We start from the raw sequence: 16,175 nt of genomic DNA on the forward strand, positions 1-16,175 counted from the left end.
TCATCACCTTCCACCATTCTTTGCAGGACCATGTGTCCCCAGTTCAGCATGCAGACATCTCATGCAGGTATATGGATTTCCCCCTCCCTGCTCTTCAGACTCCGAAAAACTTCACCCCAAAATACTGGACTGAAGGCAAGCATCAGCAAATGAAAGTTTTTCCACAAAAATTATCTGAAGGGGTATTCACAGCAAGCTCCCTGCAAATGTGCTAATCCAATCTGTTGTGTAAATATTACGTCTGGGACTGAGACTGTGCGTGTACAGCACAAGACGAAAAACCTGGGGCGTCAGTCTGCATATGCACAGCAGTACATGCAATAGAACCCTTGGACAAGGGCAGTGGGAAACTATGAATGTCACCAATGATGTCACAGGCATCTCAGGGCACAAGGAACACTCTGAAATCATGCCTCCATGGCATTCCTTGGACAAACTTTAAATGCTGGTCTTCTCTGGAAGCTTTGTGCAGAAGCAGAAAGAAATCAGAAAATCTCTTGTACCTCATTTATATGAATTGAGTGCTGTTTCATCAACAAAGTGTGTTTGAGCACCCACAACTTAACAGGATTTAGAGATGTTGCATCAGAAAATTAAACATCCCAGTCAAGTTGTCTTTATTTCACGTCTATTTTCACATAACCTCAGTGTGACTGAGGCTGGCAGGGACCTTTGGGTCCATCTGGTCCCACACCTGCACAGGCTTCTCAGGCTCATGTCCAGGCAGCTTCTGAAAATCCAACCTCTGAAAATAACCAGAGTCAGGCATTCCAATAAACACAGTATATCTCAACAGTAAAGCTCATTATTATTTTTTGAATGTTTTGCTTGGGTTTGTGCAGTTTCAGAAAGCAATGACCAACTCCTGCCCTTTGGATTCCAGACAAATTCTCCTCCTTACAAGATATATGAGGTTGCAAGAAAGATAGGTCTGGGAACAAATAGTTCACCAGCAAAAAAAAAATCTGCTGTAGAGGGCTGCCCTTAATGGTCCTCTCTGTCCTATTTGTGTGGGATTTTTCCATTACTGTGCAAGAGAAGACATATGAGACACTGTCTGGCCTCAGAGATGCCACCACAGTTCATTACCTCCTGCTTCAACTTTAAGTCTCTCAGCTGTGTGTTTGTTTCTTCAACAGTTCTCCAACAAGTATGCAAAAGCGATATCGTAACCATCCTAAATATTAGCACGGCACCCAAACAAGGATTATTCCAGTGCAAAGCAGTATGTGAGAAAATAGAGAACCCACGTGAAATCTTTTAATGTCCAAATGTGTTAACAAGTCACAGATATACAGACACACACATACAAAACTGCATGAAAGAAAAAAAAACCAACCTACCACTTTGAATTTTTGCTTTCCAAAAGATTGAAATATCATAGCATGGCCACTGCGTATTTTCTTTTACCAACTGCTTTACATCTTTGTCACTGTTCCCTGCTCGCAATAGGGTAAATTACATAATTTTTGAAGTATTTGTCATCATATTCTGGAATAAAGCAAACTGAAAGTAAAGGTTTTTCTCTGTAAAGCTGTATTAAGTGTGTATATATATATTGTATTATATATTCGGAATATATATATATATTCCGAAACTAACATTAGCTGTCATTTTTTTTCTAAATACCTTCCATTTCTTTTGAGGTTATGCTTGGGAAATATTCTGAATTACCTGCCAGGAAATTCACATTTTTCTATCCAAAGCCTCCAGGCTGCAGTTTCATTCTTCCCTTTGTTGAACCATCTTTGTCCATAACACCTCCCTGGCAGCACCTTGCTGCCCAAAGGGCAGGTTCCACCTGTGGCACTTCCCAGCAGCCCTTGTTCAGGGGAGGAGTGGCAGGGACAGCTCCCTTCCAGGTTTTAGGTCCTGGAAAACATTTATGTCCACCCCTGGTCTATCCTCTTGATTTTCTTTTTAGTTGTTTAGAGTTCGCCAGACTGGGAACAGTTTCACAATCAGACTAAAAAAATTCCCAGATCTCACCTTTAATTCTCTCCCTCAATGGTTTCACATTTAGTATTTTTCTATATAGTTTTGTAACCCTATATATATTCTTTAAAGTCATGTTTACCACCTAATGTTTATAAGGAATTTCAGCATTGTTTAGTTGTTTAATTGTTTGTTTGCTTGAATAACAAAATACATGCATTTAAGCATTATTATATATATATTACATATATATTTATTATTATTATAACATTATTATATTATACATTAATTTAAGCATTATTGACTTTTCTGACTATATCTTTATGCTCCATAATAAAACCCATCTCTTTAAGACCTCTAGCCACTCACACACCCATTCACACTCCTTACCTGCAACCTTTTCTTCATGTCACTAATTACTAGATGGTTTGGTTGTTTCTGTTTGCTTTTCAAACCTGCTATTGGTAAGTGAATGTGAACTTTTCTTTTTATTGAACTGCTTATGACAATAGACTCGTGTATCACAACTATTGAGTCACGGCCTGAACCACTGATTGATCACCCGAGGCAAGCACTGAGTCAGCCATGGGAGCACAGGTGAAGGCAATTCAGCCATGTGACCAAAGGAGTGGAGCCTGGCTGCACCTCTCCTAGACCCCATTTAAGGGCTGATTGTTAGTGGGGAAGGGTCTCTTTCTGGAGATTCCTCCTTTTGGAGTTTTCTTTTGTAAGTCTAGGATGTGGGTGAGCATTTCATTTTTGATTGTTTCTTTCTACCATGGTAATATTTTTAACTATAACCCTGTAAAATACCATCTTAAGCATGCCACTCTTCTAACTGTACATTTGTTAATTGTGCACTCGTAGAAATTTCTTCTGTCACATTTCCTTTTTGTGATAGAGTCCTCTATCAAATTAGCATCTCTCCATACATAGGGAACAAGTTACAGTTTAATCAGATAATTCTGTTGTGAAGATTTAGCTACCTATGTCTGTTTTTCAAGCATTGCCAGATAAGTGGCTTGGACATCCTCTTTTTATTCTCCAGAATTACACTTCTGCGTTTTCTCCTGCTACCACTCTGCATTTCTGGAACTTGGCAGGTAGGCACCTGAGAAAGGCGTATGTCTGTATTCAATAAAATGTTTTTGTGATGTCCTTTGCATTCCTCTGGAAAAAAAAAAAAAGTCTGTGTAGAGTTACATGCCACTGATGTTAATATAACTGGAGTTACATCACTCTAGCACTTGCATAAATGGCCTAATTTAATAATAATTATTATTGTTGTTGAATATCTAATATCTTCTCACTGATTTGAATGAATTTGAATTCTCAGATCAAACAAATTACATAAAAACTCCAAGGTGAACTCTAGAATATATAACTAAATCTAATCAGAAACCCAAGATGTAACTTTTTATTTAGCAACACTTTATCAAGGTCTGTTATTTTATTATTCATGTCCATCCCAAGCAAAGTATGAGATGATGTAGCTGCAACTTTTGTCTGTGTCATTGTACAATGATATGTAATTCGCACTCAGCACATTAAAATTTATTAAACAAAATTGAAATTACTTCCATTATAAAGATGTAGCAACAATGTTTCAACTTGCTTCATTTTTTTAATTAGTATTTTAATAGGTCATTTTTCCCACTATTTTCCCAGCTCTGTTTCAGATTTGAAAAAGTACTTGTGATGAGCATCACTTGTCTGAAGGTGACGAATATAAACAAGCATAAAAGCGATGCTGGATAATAAGCTATGGGATGCTTTCCCTATATGTCTTTTCGTGAAACATTTGTTGAATAACGTTTGTTTATCCTGTTGGATTTGTTTATGCATTTTTTTCATAGAAAATGGCTAAAATTTCAGCAGGAAAAATAAGAACAGACTTCAATAAATCGCATTGTTCAAATGTAATCTTACAGGCAAAGTCCTCTAAGGTATTTAATAAAGTAGGCCAGAGAACTCTCCTTTGTGGATAAAACTCTGTTGCAACTTCCAAGTTGTTGGTGAGACAGATCTATTACATTATTAGCTCTGGGGTAAGGTTTCCCAGTGCTGCTAAAATATGCTCAATTTAAATTCTATATTATATCACCCTGTCTGAATAATTTTATATCTATATTTTACTTTTAAATGCTTAGCTGACTCATGTATTTTAAAGAATTCCAAACATATTTTAAAAAATAATATACATCTTCATGTTACCTTTCTTTTTTATTACATTTAACTAGAATATAAGGAGGATCAAGGCCAAGGTTAAAACTGGAGGTTGCACTATATTTACATTTTGCTCAATACCAGCACTTAAGAACAGAGGCCAGGCATTTAAAAATAGGCTGAAGGGGATGAAGAGATTTAGAGGGGAATGCCTGGCTGTCTCAGAAAATATCAGGTGAGTCACAGCTCTGCCACTGCAATGAGCTCTGGTCAGGGAAATTTGTACAGTTTAGCTCAGAAAAGGAAGGCAGCAAAAATACAGAAACAAAGCAGGGCTTTCTTTCCATGGTGTTAAGAAATCCTCCATTTAGACCTGCATCTGCAGAGCCTCCCAGCAAATCCATGCACATCAGCACAGGACTCTGGCACCAGGTTCTGTCAAGGGTGGAACTGGTCAGTAGCTCAGGATGCTGCCTTCCTGTCATCCATCTGTGCCTCTTCTGTGCCAGAGGCTATGGACAAGACACGTATGTTCCTATACCCTCAAAGACTGCTTATTTGTACTCCAAGAAACCAAGAAGAAAGTTGTTTATGTTACTTGTCTCTAAAAAGGCAACAGGGAAGGCATATACAGTTGTGTCAAAGAATCCTAGATCTAAGGCTAATTCAGAAATTATTAGGAATGGATCTGGGAAATTTTCAAAAGTGAAATATTTTTGTTTGCTTTTCAGCTAAGATAGATTTAAAGTGGTGTTAGATCTGAAAGAGGAAGATTTCTTCCTCCAAAGCCCCCAACACACCAATGTAAATTATTCTAACAGAGGCTTCAATAAAACTCCAATATGTGTAAACTTCTCATAAGGAAAGGCTATATATAAACTCAACATCCTGGCCAAAGTTCAGCTCAGGTAATAAAACTGCTTTCTTATCCAAGCTAACTCACTTACAAAGAATGTACTTCTCTAGTTTTGTACTAAATCATTCCAGATTAGTGCCCAAAGGTGACTCTACTTTCATTAAAAATGACAACAGCAAAGAAAACAATTAAAATACTTGAAAATATATTGTTCAGATTGGACCAGGTAAAAGGCAAAAAGAAGAAAAATAAAATAAAAAGCAAGGAAGGGAAAGAGGAGAGAAAGGAGAGAAAAGAGAATCTCAACAGTTAGTTTTAAATCTCAGCTCTTTGTTAAACAGTTGCCTTATAGCCAGGCTCTTGACTCATGATAAATGTGAGTTCCTTCAGGATTGCCACTAACCTAGAAGTCCAAAATGACCCCTGCTTTCTAAATCTATATCAAGTGGAATAAATGCCTTCTTCCACTTGGGTAGAAATAACTTCTCTCTGTGCTTTAGACTTCACATTGTTAGCACATAATTTTTTTTTTTCACTTCCTGAGGCTACTAGTGGCTAATGCCATTTTTTCCACCCTTTTTCTTTTTTCCCTTTGTTTCAGTAGTTCATTCCCTACAGGCAATGCCAGTATCAAGTCAAAATGTGATTCAAGCCCACAAAGTGGTGCATTATCAGCTGGGAGGTGGGGCTGATCATCTAATTACCTTCTGACACTTCCATGGTCTCTTTTTCATCCAGGTACAATAAGTAGGGTATTTCAATATCAGTTCATCCTCAATTTAGGCCTGTTTTGAAAATACAAAAGAATCTTAAGTGGTCTGTCCACATCATTGAAATACCAACCTTAGTGGGTACTTTGAAAACTCAAAGGCTTTACAAGATGAATAGCAAACTGTGGATGACAGCTCCCGTGGAGCCATTATTGAATTGCAGCAGTGATGACTGCATTGCTTTGGATTTAGATAAAAGACTCCATACAAGACAAATGGTAGGAGGACATCAAACAAGACTGTGTCCATGCAGTGACAGAAGCAATCCAATTGAAGAAGCTGTTGATTTCCCCAAGGCAACTTGCTGTTTCTTCTTGAGTAATTTATATTAAGCAACTAAAGATTGTATATTCATCTTCTATTTACACTTTTCTCTAAAAATACTGCTTCTAGTTGTCAAATAAGAGATTTACTTAAAGCATTAACTGGAAAGGAAATACCAGAATTGGAACTTGTTATATTTTTGCATCTGTGTTTTATTTAACCTCAGTATCACTGTCTAAAGGTTATAGACTGGGAGTAACAATCAATTCTGATCACATAAAAAGATTAGTCAGCAAATCAATTACATACATGGTAACAGGAAGCACCATGCACTCAAGACAAGAATGAATACAAAGGGTACAGATAAACATCGTCACCTTTATTTAGATGAAAGCTGATTCTAGAGCAATTCCAGTATCTCTTTAATAATGCATGAACCTTCTGGAGTCTTAGTTTGCTACACAAGTGTAATGTAGATCTTGAATAAGTTTCAAAATGTGACCTGTTTGTACATAAAGTAACTTTCTACAAAAATGTCATGACTGGGGTTTGCTGACAGCTGTGCAAGCTGTGTCATGGAAAAAATACTGCTTGTGTAACTTGAAAAAAAAAAAAAAAAAAGTCTACATTAGTATTTGAGTCTTCCTTTCACTCCCACATACTGTGCCTTACTCATTCACAACATGGATTGAGTTTGGCTCACACAAACCAGCTTGTTTCCTAACAAATTATGGATATCCGGTAAGCAAGCGCACATTACAAACTGCAGCTGGGAATGGCATTCAAACTGCAGGGCTGGTCTGCAACTTTTCCTGGGCAGAAGTGCATGAAATGCCTATAATACTTACTGGTTTGCTACATGGATCCCCTTTTATTTGTCCATCATAATTGCTAAAAGAAACAAAGACTTGTTTTTCTTGTAGTAGAAGTACAGATGAGGGTTAGTATTTAGTTTACTGTCATTTCTTAAAGGTATATATTAGCATTTTGTAGATAAATTTTCTTTTATGGGCATTAAGAGACATATATATAAAACAGGTGTACATAAAAGCATCTAAAAAATGAATTACTACACTGCTTATATATGGTTTCCTTGTATCCTATTTTTCAAAACTTACTATGCTTGCTTTCTGCTTAAAATCAGTTCTAGTTGCCATCCACTTATTTTCTTCTTTTCCCTGATATGTCTTGGCACGTGGCCCTGGCAGCTCATTATTTAGACAGGTATACTCTTCACTGAGTGAAAAACTGACTTGATGGCTGGACCCAAAGAGTAGTGGTGAGTGGAGTTAAATCCACTTAGTAATCAGTTACTAGCGATGTTCCTCACGGGTCTGTAGTGTGCCCAGGTGGCCAGAAAGGCCAATGGAACTCTGGCTTGTATCAGAAATAGTGTACTCAGCAGGACAAGGGAGGTGATCATCTCCCAGCATTCAGCTCTGCTAAGGCCATGCTTCATGTACTGCGTTCCTCACTACAGGAAAGACACTGAGGCCCTGGAGCATGCCCAAAGAAGGGTAATGATTCTGTGAAGGGTCTGGAACACAAGTCTTGTGAGGAGCAGATGAGGGAACTGAGATTGCTTATTCTGGAGAATATGAGGCTCAGGGGAGATCTTACTGCTCTCTACAACTATTTGAAAGGAGGTTGTGGCGAAGTGGGGAACAATTTCTTCTCCCAGTTAACTAGCAATAGTTTGAGAAATAATGGCCTTAACTTGTGCCAGGGGAGGTTCATGTTGAATATTAGGACAACTTTCTTCACTGAAAAAGGCACTGGAGCAAGCTGCCCCGGGAAGTGGTGTAGTCATCATCCTTGGACATTTTCAAAAAAAGTGTAGATGTGGCACTGAGGGACACGGTTTACTGGGAAATGGTGTGATTGTTTGACAGTTGAATTAGATTACTTCAGAGGTCTTTTCCAACCTTAATGATTCTATCATTCTATATTTCTCTCTACCTGCTTTCCTCCTCTTCTCTTCTAACTTCTCCTTTCCCAGATCCTTCCTATTAAACCTAGGTCTCGGTGAATTAAAATAGCCCTCAAAGAATATATACTTTTTTTTCCAATCCTTCCATTTCTCCCTCTCCCACTAACTACTTCACAGAAAGAGCATAGTCAGCTGTCATCAAAAATTTTATTTGGGAAGCCACCCTGCCAGGATGCGTGGTCCAAAATCCCTACTCACTCTGATGCAGTAGTTATCTTTCTTGCTGAAAGCTTAACCTAAATGCCCAGGATTGTTAAAACCATATCCATTTTCAAATGACATTAGAGCAGAATGAGCGTTTAGCCTGTCATATCCTTGTAATGAGAAAAAGACTCCCAAATCTGAAGAGTTTGGGGAGCAGCAAATTTTTCACATAATCAAGAAACAGATCCACTCCACCCTGCCTTCAAATGTTTGACTAATTTAATGTGTGCACATGAGTCTCTGAACTCCTTGCAATGATCTTGGTCCCAAGAGGAATTATTCACATCTGCTCCTTTCCTTTCAGCGTACCGTGAGCAATATACTGAAGAATCTAAAATCTAAGTTTGTTCTGAGCAGCTTCATTGAAAAGAACAGGTCTCAATAAGTTAAACTTTAAAATAGCTTCAATAGTGTCTAATCTATTATTTCTGCTTGGCACTGTTAATTAGAACTAAAAACAAAAACAAAAAAAATTCAATTGATATCAGCGAAAACAGTTTTGTTTTGTTCTCTTGAAACTACCCTCATAATTCTACTTTGCATGATTACTTGCAGTATTTTTCCATCTTTTTTTTCTTTATTTACTTTTCAGAATTTTTGAGTTTTTCTAAGACGCAAGTAAGTGGCAAGTGCAATTGTCAGCCTAGGGATAAGATCCAAACAAAATTATTCTCTCTTTCTCCACTCAAATCCTAATGGGAGCAAGGCTACCATTCTCATTACATAATTTTTACTTTTAATTAGCTCCTTCTACTTGCTGACACCTGCAATGCTTGGCCCCTGATTGGCAGGCACTGAGCACCTTCCCAGTTCTTCACTGGAGAATGAGGAACTGAACCACCTCTCATATCTGAAAAAGTACCACAGATACATATGGCTCCCTTGACTTCATCTGTATTTATGGCTGCCCAGCATCTCGAAAAAACCAACCGCTACAGTGGCGTTTATGTCTTGTAGACAAAAGCCAGAGAACTCCAGGCTGTATTGCCCCCTCCAGGCGATCATAAATGCAGAACAGCATCTGTGGGTAATCATGTCCTTTTTTCCTGAGTAGCCATACATGTGCTGCTGCTTGAACTGGAAGAAATGTGAAGAGAACAGAATCAGCTACCCTCTGAATCCTTTTTCAAACAAACATTTCAAAAACAGACAATTATGTTTTATTTCTTGTTGCAGAGGAAATAAAACTCTTCCAATATGAAGAACAGAATATAAACTCACTGGTGGTGACTGGGGGAAATTCCTCTGCAGTCTCTTTCAGAAAAAAATGAAGGAAGAAAAGGAAAAGCAATAAAAAGAGAAAAGAAGAGAAAAAGCAAAAGAAAAAACAGAGAGAGAAAAAGAGAGGAGGAAAGAGAGAGAGAAAGAAGAAAAGAAAAAGAGACAACAAGAAAGAGAGAGAAGGAAAGAGAAAGAAGACAGGAAAGAGAAAGGAAGGAAGAACTCAAAGCCAGCGTCAAATGCAGGTCTCCAAAGCATATGTTGATTTTACTCTACAAAGTCACTTTTAATCCCCTAGTCCCTCGTTTCTACTCCCCAAGAGGAATCAAACCGAACAGAGAACAGCTTACATTGTCAAGACCTGGGAGCTCGTTGTAAGAATAACTAGTTCTTGACATTTGAAATTACTCTGGTTCAAACATTTTTTGATCTTTCCTATTAGCCCTGTGTCTCAAGAAATAAAAATATGATAATCAGAAAGTACATAATTGGGTTCAGGGAATTCTGTGGACCCTCACTGGCTCTGGAGATAAAGGCACTTTGAAAGATTATGCAGAGATACCTAGAATTTATTCTGCACAGACTATGAAATGACAGATCTTTTTTCTTAATTATACTGGCTATATCAGACTAACACCTGTAATTAACCATTCTGTCCTGAGGAATCTCTTTTGATATGCTTTATTGTTCCACCAGAGATATGGCAAAGCAGCACATGAATATAAGGATATTTATTACTGCAAACTCGAAGGCTAATACTTGTCACCATGCTGATTCTTGGTCTCCACCACATCTCCACCACCCCTGGGCTTTGAGGCACTATCCATAGGAGATGCTGCTGCACTTTGAAGCAGTACGGACTGGAAGCTGCAGTTTTACAAGGTACTGGACCCAACTACATGTGCATTAGCCAACCCATGCAACTTCTAATTTTTGGGAGGGTCAGTCATGTGCACTCTACAGCTCTCAGCACTGCCACTTGAAAGCCGCTCCCGTTCCCGGCTGCCCACCCACCACCAGCTCCTCTTCAGACCTCTACGAGTACCCTTGCTGCTGCAATGAATCACGCTGCAGAGGGCTTTCCACCAGCCAGGTTTATTGAGCTTTATTATAGGAAAATATATCTCAGATGGCCCAGCTGCAGCCAAAACAATCTGTCACTTTTAATTCTTTCTGTCACCTCATTTGGAGTACAGCTAGAATGACAGTAATAAATAAATAAATAAAAAACAAAGCAAGAACAACAACAAAAAAATAATAGCTACAGCAAAACCCAAAATACATTTCCTCAGCTCCTGATTAGATTTTAACATAAACACCAACACCAAAAGATTCATTGACAAAACATACGTGACTCAGTGTCGTATACAACAGAGTGACATGTAGAATGGTCTCAGTAGGCATATAAAGCAATTAAAAATAACTGTGCTTCAAAGCATTGTATTATAGCATAAAAGGTCATCCCTATAAACATGGAAAGGATGATTGTGTTTTTTCCAGCAAACAGGCAAACAAATGCTTAACTAGAGGTTCCATTCTCACAAGGGATTCTTTAAAAATCTCTGAAAATATGATATATCCTGTATCATTCTCCCTCAGTCTAAGTCTGAAAGTAGTTAATATTTTAAATGAATGTAATCGGAAATAATATCAAGGCTAATGACACGTTAGAAAACAATACTGTACTAAATACAAAATATTGCCCTGTGCATATCTACGACAGAAAAGGAAACCCTGGATAATCATCTGTGAAAATGAAACGTCTATTTTTAACTCCTAAAGCTTGCTTGTTTTCCTATTAATGCATTGAAGTTGTATTCCAATGGAAGCTGCATAGAGTACATTTTGAGGATTCTGATAATTTTTGCAGTAACACTCTGAGTTTGTGATAATAATATTTATGCACAGATGTAAGGAATGTGCTGACAGATTAAAAAGGAGTCAGTCAGTGTTTGCACGGCATTCATTTTTATGTAAGGGAAAAAAAAAAAGGAATACTACATCTGGCTATTGAACAAACATCTTTTTCAGAAGAGGAGATAGTTCACTGTGTATTGCAACTCCCTAAGCTCCCTGGACTAATTAAAAAAAAATTTCAATGGATAGGTAAATCAGAGTATCACGAGCTTTTATTTTTGTGGCAATAGAGTTTTCTTTAAATAACTGTCATACTAATACTAAAAGGAACCTTAGTCCAGACAGCAGTATTTTAAAGTAAGGATGTGTTCAAAAATGCATATTTGTTGCAGAGACAATCCTTGCTATGGAGACATTTCATTCTCCTGTGTTTAGACTGTATTCACATTATTTCTCAATTTGGAATGCTGTGATGTCCCCAAGGGTACACTGAATGATAATAATAAAAGTACAAATGTAGCATATGACAATAGGTACATGCTTTTTTAAAATATGCATCTATGGTATTTGACGGCTAATTCATGTCCTGAAACTTCATATTTTACAATGCCATAGGATGGTTAGAGGTTACAGATAATGTCATTTGCTCTCTGACTGATGAGAGAAACTGCCCTGATCAAATACCTACAGAATTAGGCAGCATCTCCACTTGGAGAAAACACACTGATTTGGATAGCAAAAAAAGGAAACAGTCATGAAGAAAACCAAAGCAGTGAAATATTCAAATTGGAGGAAACATTTATTTGGAAAGTTGAAGTGTGCAAAAACTTGCAACTTCACAACAGACTCTTCAGCGGCAGCAGGTAACCACAAGCAGTGCCTCCCTCTTTTGAAGAATTCACCTTTCAACCTAATTAGAGCAGGAGCAGAAAGATCAGATGTTCCTTGTTACTTTTCAAAAGTGACTGGGAAAAATCCACGTAATCAGGAGGTATTTATGATTTCCATTGACTTTCAATTTTCTTGGTTCATCTGTTCCCTTTCAGACCGTTTGATGCTAGTCTATTCTAAACTGTACGTTGAATTTGCTTTAATCAGGTGTCTTTGTAACAGGCATTAGGTCATTTACTGTTTGATTTTTTTTCTGTGAAAATACAGGTTTTCTTAGTTTCAAAAGTCTCCTTTGAAGAAGCCTGTAATACTCCAGGCAGAAAAAAAAAAAGAAAAAAAGAAAAAAAGAAAAAAAAAAAAAAGGATCAAGGAGGGAAGTAGGGAGCAGTCCTCTAAATCTGTTCTTTTCCCACAGTAACTGTGGGAATTGTGCTCTGATGCTGAGTGGAACCCTTTTCCCTTTTCACCCACCGCTGTCCCCCATCTTGCTTACTCCTATGATACAGGCTTATTCACTCATGCCAGTTAATACAACTATAGCTTAATATTGCGGCAGAAAATTGTGTACAATGATTAGTGGTACATCACCTAAATGCCTCCTATTTCTGGAGCCTCCTCACACCTGTTTCCCTGGAACTCACAGTTCCCTTTTCCCTATAGCATATTTGAGTTTAGAGTCCCCGCCTTAATGGCACCTTATCTCCAGCTCCAAATTTCAGTTCCTTATCCAATCCCAACTATCTGCTGGCCATTGCAGCCACCTGAAATCCCCCTGTCTCAAGCTCTCTGCATTAAACTAAAAGTCCTGCTATTTACACAGATATATTACAAAGAGGGGTCTTAAGATGTTACTGCTTGGAAGTTAGAAACAATAAATGGTGTACTGTCAACAGAAAAGGTACTGAAGTAGCTGGTAGTTGACAGAGTTAATGAAGTATGTAAAGCAGGTACAATATAGATGAAGTTGTCCCCTGCAGGATGATTGGCCACTAGGGAAATAATGTGACAGTTGTCTTTGTATAAAAATAATGTAGTTCTCCTTCTTTGCCAGATCCTATCTACAGCAAGAGATGAAAGAGATCTTGCAAGGGTACCCGGGTGTTCCTATTGCAAATGCTGTGCTTGGAGCTCACAAATAAAGGACAAGGAAAAGAAAAGGTAAGGAATGTAATGGTTATTTGTAAAGCAGTTAAGTCTATTTCCTACAACCCACACATAAATTATTACTACGATAAGTCATAAGTTTACACTGCTTTCCATAATCCACTTTCATCTATTACAGTACATTGTGGTGCTGACTGGGGATGACTAAGAGAAGAATCTGGCTGGCCAGTTTTCTGGAATTTGATTATTTTTAGATATTGTTTTAATAATTAACTAAGTATCTCCTAAGCAATACAATGGATTTAGACAGCAAAGGATATTTTTGAGAGCAATACAGTTTTTGTATTATTATCTCTGTCTCTTTTATGTCAATGTCACCATTGAAACAGCAGGGAAAATATATCAAATGGAAACAATTTCTCAATTATAGCAAGCTATGTGGTCAGTACTTGTTCCAAAAGAGGCGTGTAGAATATGGAGTAACAAAAAACCACTGATAGCATCAGTTTGGTGTCTAACTAGTCTGATGTGATATCCCTACATTTTTCTTATTAAAAACACCTCAGAAGAGTCTGTCTTGGCCATCAGATCTCAAAACACTCTTCAGCTTTCCTGAATCTGTCAGAGATCGACAGTATTGTTCATGTCGTGGACAGATGAACATTATACATTTTTTAATTATTGAAGTTTTGGCTGCTGACATTTTCTTGGTTCAATATTTATCAGTTCATAATTCAAGTTTGTTAGTTACTAAATATTGGACTTTTTTTTTTTTTTTTGCTGCGATTTTATCTTCATCGGCATCATATAAACTCATGAAAAAAAGGAAAAGTGTTTTACCCAAAATATCTTTTTAAACATGTCCTTCAAATATGCAGCAGAGGAGATTAACGAAGTGTTCGTGGTGTCCTTAAAGGTAATGTTATTTACAGAGAAGCAATTTTTAGCAAACATCTGAGAACAAAAACAATTTCTAAGCATCAGATGGCAATCCACCCTTTGATTTCCATAGTATTTGGGAAAGACAGTAAATGGAAACACTTCTTCATTGTAGGACTTATGCTTTCTACAATCATGTTCTCTTTTTCTAAGGTTTCTTATGGTTGTAAGAGTTGTAAAGGCATTTATTATTATGTTCGCAAGAATAACAGCAGAACTTCTTACTGTAGGGATTTGAAAATCATTCCCTTACCATTTATTAGGGACCACAGTTTAAAACATTTTTTTGTACCCAAAGAATCTCAGGTGATGCTATTAAAACAGTGTAAAATACCACAAAATACCAGGAGATCAAACCAAGTAGCAATTATCTAAAGTGTTTTTCTGGTATCTACCCAGATTTGCCTTTTGGGAGTGCTAACTTAGTAAATAATCACTATACATAAACAAAGCATTGGCTATAACTCTCAAAAGATCTTAAAATCTTCTTCCAGTGTTTTTCTTTGCTTGACAGAATACTCTTTGGGGATGTACTAATGGACAAAGCTAAAGATCCAAAGAAAGGGAACTTGATCCATTTGAAAGAGAAGGCTGAAGGAAGTAAATGTAAAAATATGCTGGTACTCACTCAAAAAGTGCTGACTTCCTCCTGTAGGTCATCTCACCGGTCCGCCTTTTACCACAAAGAGCATAATTAAAAAGTGCTGATGTTCTCTGTTGGCAAGGCTTGTCTTTTTTTTTTTTTTTTTTTTTTTTCCTCAACTTGTTTTGGACTAAATAACAAGGCAGTGTAAGTTATATGCAAGATTGTGAGTTTGTATCTTACAGACTGTTTTAAAATGAAAAGGTTTCTACAATTCCACAAAATCAAATGAGCCAAAGTAGTCCTAATCCATTAGCAATTAATAAACTTTGTAATTGTGTTTTATATCGCCAGGCTTTGAACAAAAATTCACATGATGTAGCTGTAATTAACTGCTACAAGTACTTGCAGAATGCATGTGCAAGAATGAGATGATACCCACTTGCTCAGACAGACAGGATATCCTATACAATCCAAGGTAAGAAGTCGTCCAGGATAAAGGCTATTTTACAAATGTCTAGCAAGAAAAAGACTAATAATCTCTTTCTCCTTTACGTCTTCCTGTTAAATATACTCTACCTTTTCAAACCTCTGAGCAAGTATCTGAAGGACATCAAGCCTGCGCCAGTTGTGAGGAATTAATTGAACATACAAAGGGATTGTGCTGTGTACAACATCACAATTAACTTAGTCGTTAAATAGGTAATAGCACTTGACTGTTAAATGGTGAAGGAATGTGTTTGCTAAATGAATTTTGCTACTTGTTTAAAGGATATGGTTTAGGGTCTCATTAAATAATGATGTCACCAGGAAAGGCTGGATTGCAAATCCTGCCCTTTCTCCTGGCTCAGAGACCTTCATCTCACAGAATCAAAGAATCTCATTCCCAGAGAATTTGAATGAGAAGATGTATTTTCTCAGATTTGATGCACTGTTGGCCACAGCTATGCAGAGAATAAGCCATCCACAACCAGATGAAATCTGCAAGTATGATATCCTAAGAAATCAGGGAAAGGTGTTTTCTTTCATTCTCCAGTAAATAAAGTTTCAGATCTCTTTAAATGATTTGAGATATCAAACATACTTCTCAGAAAAATCAACAGAAGCATCATGTTCCTCAAAGTCATACTTTTGTTTGTTCTTCCATTCCAGAAGTTTCCTTAACAAGGATAATCAAGCTTTGACAGGATTGTGCTCTGAAATGTCAGTGCTGTTTATCTTTTGCTCTTGACTTCAACAGTATGATCTAAATTTTCAGATCTTGATCTATGGGAATCATAAATCATGGGAAACAGGTACCTAAAGAATTGAATAGTAAGTTTCACTTTGTTTTCAAGGTAGTCTAGTATTAGATATGGAGGTTGGTGGCCTTGCCTGCAGCAGGGCAGGTTGGAG

The 16,175-nt window shown here is 37.3% G+C and overlaps 1 long non-coding RNA gene across 3 annotated transcripts; it reads left to right on the plus strand.

Moving 5' to 3' along the window:
- The first annotated feature begins 2,951 nt into the window (after positions 1–2,951).
- LOC122156951 lies at positions 2,952–16,175 on the plus strand. 3 transcript variants are annotated; one of them, XR_006167717.1, is made up of 4 exons: positions 10,122–10,288; positions 13,206–13,312; positions 15,135–15,258; positions 15,933–16,175. It is a non-coding gene; the product is annotated as an uncharacterized LOC122156951 (long non-coding RNA). The 3 variants fall into 3 exon arrangements; XR_006167716.1 differs by lacking the exon at positions 10,122–10,288 and adding an exon at positions 2,952–3,038 and having other exon boundaries at positions 15,135–16,175; XR_006167715.1 differs by having other exon boundaries at positions 15,135–16,175.

Source organism: Centrocercus urophasianus, unplaced genomic scaffold (genome assembly GCF_019232065.1).
Source record: "Centrocercus urophasianus isolate 14NV4802_14NV808 unplaced genomic scaffold, USGS_Curo_1.0 seq_13, whole genome shotgun sequence".
Lineage (NCBI taxonomy): Eukaryota > Metazoa > Chordata > Aves > Galliformes > Phasianidae > Centrocercus > Centrocercus urophasianus.